This window comes from Nicotiana sylvestris, chromosome 10, assembly GCF_000393655.2.
Source record: "Nicotiana sylvestris chromosome 10, ASM39365v2, whole genome shotgun sequence".
Lineage (NCBI taxonomy): Eukaryota > Viridiplantae > Streptophyta > Magnoliopsida > Solanales > Solanaceae > Nicotiana > Nicotiana sylvestris.
In genome coordinates this window covers 145,710,901-145,716,900 of record NC_091066.1, presented here as the reverse complement: position 1 = coordinate 145,716,900, position 6,000 = coordinate 145,710,901, and positions in this window count along the sequence as shown.

The following is a 6,000-nucleotide window of genomic DNA, read 5'->3' as shown; positions in this document are numbered from 1 at the left end:
AATTCAGCATCTTAACAATACAGATTTTAAAATCTGTATAAGCCTGATTATTAATCTGATTTACAACAGCTACAAACCAATCCTAAAGTTTGGACTGAATCCTGACTAAGAATGTAACCCCCTAACACAATTATATCCAATCAACATTTGTAAACTTGAATTCAAACTTGACATTACAACAATATTACACTGAGTTCAGCATAATAATTCAAACTGATCTTCAAATTGAACTAAGATCAAACATACACAGGAGCATTGTCAATATACTGACAATGCCCTGTTCAGAAAACAACATATACAGCATACATTTGAATTCACTGATTCACAAACAAACATGATTTAATTGACGAGTATTAATCAGTTGGCTATTTACAACATTTGTCCATAATCAGTCTAAAACAATAGAAGCAGACTGTTTCAGTCAGCATTTTCAGAAATGAAAATTCGTAATATAACTAATCGACGAACTTAATCGAGTCGATTACACACATTGTAAACAAACAAAATCAACAAAAACAATTCATTTGGAATCAAGTAGACGGGTAGGGGACAGTATAACAAAATTGACTAGAAAAATTATAAAAAATCAAACAAACTAATGAAATGAACATGGAATACACGCAGAATGCACATAAAAGAAACAGAAATTACCTCTGAACCTTCGAATTCAACCGAACTCAACTCAACTTGGATTCGGACATTTTTGAGGCTAAACAGACTTTACTCGAAGTATTCTCAATTGAGAATACCTCGATTAAATTCTCTTAGACCTCAGTCCTTCACTCGAATCGGAAAAATTCCAAGATTGGAAATTTTTTAGGGTTTCAAATTCCTGGATCTTAAATCCGAACACTTTTGGGTAGATTCGAAGGGAACCAAAGATGACACAAGGGTGAGGGAGGCCTAGGGGTCATTTGGTGTTAGTTTGAGGTAGGTTGGGGTAGGTTCAGGTTTTACTCGAATCTTCAAATGAAGATTCGAGCAGTTCCAGTAGGATTCGAGCCATGCAACTAACAGATCCGTGATGAGGGTATCTAGGGGAAGTTGTGGTGTTATTTTGGAAGCCATCGGAGAAGGTAAGGTTTTCAGGCCAACCTTCGATTTAAGATTCGAAGAGTTGGGACCTGATTCGAAGGAAACCAATGTTAGATTTGTGTAGAGGATGTTCAGGGGATTCTAGGGTGTTATTTTGGTGACCGGCGGCGTTGATGCCGCCGGGTTTCAGGCGGTGGGATCCTAGGGCGGCTAGGGTTAGGGGGGTCTGAGGAAGATGATGAACAGTGAGAGGAGGGGGGTGTTCAGTTAGGGGCCGGGGTAGGGGCTTGGGACTTATATAGGGGTGGGGTGGATTGATACTATCCGTTAGATCAAGTAGGATGAGTGGTCAGGATTTATTCACTTAACCAAACGGTGTCGTTTGGTTTCCTGCTGGGGTCGGGCTGAATCGGGGCACTAGGTCGGGTAATGGGCATGGGTTAAAGTTCGTGGGATCTCAGCCGTTGGTTGGCTTTGATCCAACGATCCCTGATACACCACAATCAAACGATGTCGTTTTGACTCTTTTGATTTGGACCGGATGCCTGGGTTGTTTGGATTGGGCTGTGGGGGGGGGGTAAATGTTTTGGGCCTGGATTTTAATCCAGGTCCGATTTTGTATATATATATATTTTTCATTTTTTCTAATTTAAATTTTTAATATTAACTATAAAATAATTTTAACTTCACAAAAATATATTAATTACTCTATAACAATTATTTAACACATAGACAAAACATCAATCACACAGTGGAATATTTAAAATAGAACGATTGCATATTTTTTTGTGATTTTATTTAAATTATCTTTTAAATGCATAATTAAATCCTATATGCATGCAATATGTATTTTATTTTATTTTTTCATTTTATTATGACAATGTAAACACTTACGGACATAACACAAGTATTTAACACCACGCAAATTCAAAAATTACACAGTAAAAGAAATTTATTTTATCTTTTGATTTATTTTGGAGTAGTTTTTCGTAAGGCAAAAATCACGTGCTCACAGATGTCATTGGGCCCATCGAGACGGCAGCAACCAACGGCCATAGGTTCATTCTGGTGACCATCGACTATTTTACTAAGTGGGTTGAAGCTAAAACTTTCAAGTCGATAACCAAGAAGGCAGTGGTGGATTTTGTTCACTCCCATATCATATGTATATTTGGGGCCCCAAAAGTGATCATCACGGATAATGGTGCTAATCTTAACAGCAATTTGATGAAGGAAGTATGTCAACAGTTTAAGATTGCACACCGTAATTCCACACCATATCGTCCCAAGACGAATGGAGCCGTTGAAGCAGCCAACAAGAACATCAAGAAGATATTGAGGAAGATGGTAGAAGGGTCCAGACAATGCCATGAGAAATTACCATTTGCATTGTTGGGTTATCACACTACAGTTCGGACTTCAGTAGGTGTCACTCCTTATTTATTGGTATACGGAACTGAAGCAGTGATACCAGCAGAGGTCGAAATTCCATCCCTCCGGATTGTCGCTAAAGCGGGATTGACGACGATGAATGGGTCAAAGCTCGACTGGAGCAGTTGAACTTAATAGATGAAAAATGATTGGCAGCAGTGTGTCATGGCCAGTTGTATCAGAAGAGGATGGCAAGAGCATACAATAAGAAGGTGCGCCCCAGAAAATTTGAAGTAGGGCAGCAAGTATTGAAACGGATCCTCCCACATCAAGCTGAGGCAAAGGGAAAGTTCGCCCCGAATTGGCAAGGACCATTCATTATAACTAGAGTGTTGTCCAATGGCGCTTTATGTTTAACAGATATCGAAGGGAAATGCGTCGACATGGCTATCAATTCTGACGCAGTTAAGATATATTATGTATGATTTCTTTTGATTGTAATTGTTGTTTGTTTGTAGTTGGCATTTATCGGAGAATGAAATGACGGAGGCAATTCTTTCTTCTATCCAAACACTTTAACCTTTGTTTCCCCTTTTGAGCCTTATTTATTCTTTCATATCCCTCTTTTGGAATCAGTAATTAAAATGAAAGAAAAAGAAAAAGAGAAAAATAATGATAATAAAGGCAAAACAAAGTCACAAGAAAACAAAAGAATCGGGAACAACGTTTGACCTGATTCCTCAAAGAAGGATACATAGGCATCTCACGGCTCGGTCATAGGGTAACAAAAAAATAAAAAAAAAATCCCCCAAGCAAGAAAAACTGGGGCAGAAGTTTGTGTGTATAAATTTTGGGAAAAACGTTGATTCCAAGAGTTGTAATGTTTTACCCATCAAAATTATTTTGAACCTCTTGTTACCCCTTTTCTTTTAACCATACACAAAAACCCATATTGATGTCCAAAAAAGACCTCCCGATTAGTATCCGAGAAGTGCTAAATCAATACAAATGAAAGTTGGGAATAATACTTTGATCCCCAGCAAAAGTAGAAGATCATAAGCTGGAAATGAATTGATAGCCAAAAGAATCCCCCCAACGGAGAGAGTCATATCGGTAGCACTCTGATCCCCAGCTGAAAAAATAAATAAATAAATAAATAAAAACGAAATAAAATGAGAGAGTCTTATCAGCGAAAGCCTTCACAGGCACCGTAAGGCGACGAGAATTGAGAGAAATGAGAGAGTCTTTTTAGTAAAAACCCCTCGAAGGCACTATGAGGCGACAAGACAATAAAGGCGGAAAGGATCCGCATTTGGCAAAAGTTGAGTGCCTGTTTATCCCCAGCAACATGAGGGCGTCCGAAAGGTTGATGGATACAAATAGACTGGGTTGATTAATCCGGAATGCGCGACATGATCGTTGGGAGCGGTTATATCATCCAGATAAGTTCTTTTCTTTCATTTTCCCCAGCATTTGTTCAGAAAGACTTCTTCTTTTTCCTATTTTTGATCATCACTTTTTTTCATATCTTGGTTTTTTTTTAAAAAACTTTACTTCCCCGGCATTTGTTTTTTAAAAGGATTTTCAGAGCTTACTACCAGTCGCCAAAATTAACAAAATGCAAATAGGACAGGCCCAAAAGATAAGGCGGCAGTACAAAAAGAAGTTGGTTTCAAGAACAAATGATGAATGGGTCTAGACCCCAAAAGGGCAAAACTTTCCAGGGGAAGTTGGAGAAAACAGAAAGGCAACGGTTAAAAGGTTCTGAGGATCCCCAGCAGACTTGCAAGACACAGGGACAACCCTGACCGATTCTCGACCAAGCTCCATAATGGTCGGATAACACAGGGCGGGGAAGGAAGAAAAGAGAAGAACCATCCCCAGCAGAAAGGGCACGACGACTCGCCCCGTTTTAAACTAACAAATTTTTCTTTGATTTGAAGCAGGGAAAGAGAATATTACTGATAGCAGAAAGCCACTGTCACAAGGAAGATTATCAAACTGGGGCAGCAAATTTTCGTTCGTTTCGAAATTTTTCGAGAAGCTTAACACAGGTTTGAGAAAAGCGATATCCCCAGCAGTTTTTCGGGAGAAGGCAAAACAAGCTTTAAAGAAGGCAATGTCAGGAGGAAGGTAACACGAGTTTTAAGGGAGATAGTCTTTGAAGGAAGAATATAAACAGAGAAACGGTTTGTAGAGGAATGAAACATCAGTCTTACGGGAAGTAGTCCTTGGAGGAGTAAGACAACACATTTTTGAGAAAATGTTATCCCCAGCAGTTCGCATAGAAGACAGTACAATTTTGAGGGCTAGTTTTGAAGAAAGATAATTCGGGACAGAAGGAAAAGGGTTGATAGCATCCCCAGCAGGAGTAGCGCAACCAACCACCATGATTAAACTCACAAGTTTCCTTTGTTTGAAACATGGATGGAAGCTAGGTTCATATCAAAGCTAGGAGAAGCATTTCCTCCTAAGTTTAGTTTTTACCCATAGGAGAAGCATTTCCTCCTAAGTTTAGTTGTACCCATAAGAGAAGCATTTCCTCCTAAGTTTAGTTTTTACCCATAGGAGAGACATTTCCTCCTAAGTTTAGTTGTACCCATAGGAGAAGCATTTCCTCCTAAGTTTAGTTGTACCCATAGGAGAAGCATTTCCTCCTAAGTTTAGTTTGTACCCATAGGAGAAGCATTTCCTCCTAAGTTTAGTTGTACCCATAGGAGAAGCATTTCCTCCTAAGTTTAGTTTTTACCCATAGGAGAGGCATTTCCTCCTAAGTTTAGTTGTACCCCTAGGAGAGGCATTTCCTCCTAAGTTTAGTTTTTACCCATAGGAGAAGCATTTCCTCCTAAGTTTAGTTTCACTCATAGGAGAATCATTTCCTCCTAAGTTTAGTTTTACACCTAGGAGAGGCACTTCCTCCTAAGTTTAGTTTTACCCATGGGAGAAGCATTTCCTCGTAAGTTTAGTTTTTACCCATAGGAGAGGCATTTCCTCCTAAGTTTAGTTGTACCCCTAGGAGAGGCATTTCCTCCTAAGTTTAGTTTTTACCCATAGGAGAAGCATTTCCTCCTAAGTTTAGTTTTTACCCATAGGAGAAGCATTTCCTCCTAAGTTTAGTTGTACCCATAGGAGAAGCATTTCCTCCTAAGTTTAGTTTTTACCCATAGGAGAGGCATTTCCTCCTAAGTTTAGTTGTACCCCTAGGAGAGGCATTTCCTCCTAAGTGTAGTTTTTACCCATAGGAGAAGCATTTCCTCCTAAGTTTAGTTTCACCCATAGGAGAAGCATTTCCTCCTAAGTTTAGTTTTACCCCTAGGAGAGGCACTTCCTCCTAAGTTTAGTTTTACCCATGGGAGAAGCATTTTCTCCTAAGTTTAGTTTTTACCCATAGGAGAGGCATTTCCTCCTAAGTTTAGTTGTACCCCTAGGAGAGGCATTTCCTCCTAAGTTTAGTTTTTACCCATAGGAGAAGCATTTCCTCCTAAGTATAGTTTCACCCATAGGAGAAGCATTTCCTCCTAAGTTTAGTTTTACCCCTAGGAGAGGCACTTCCTCCTAAGTTTAGTTTTTACCCATAGGAGAGGCATTTTCTCC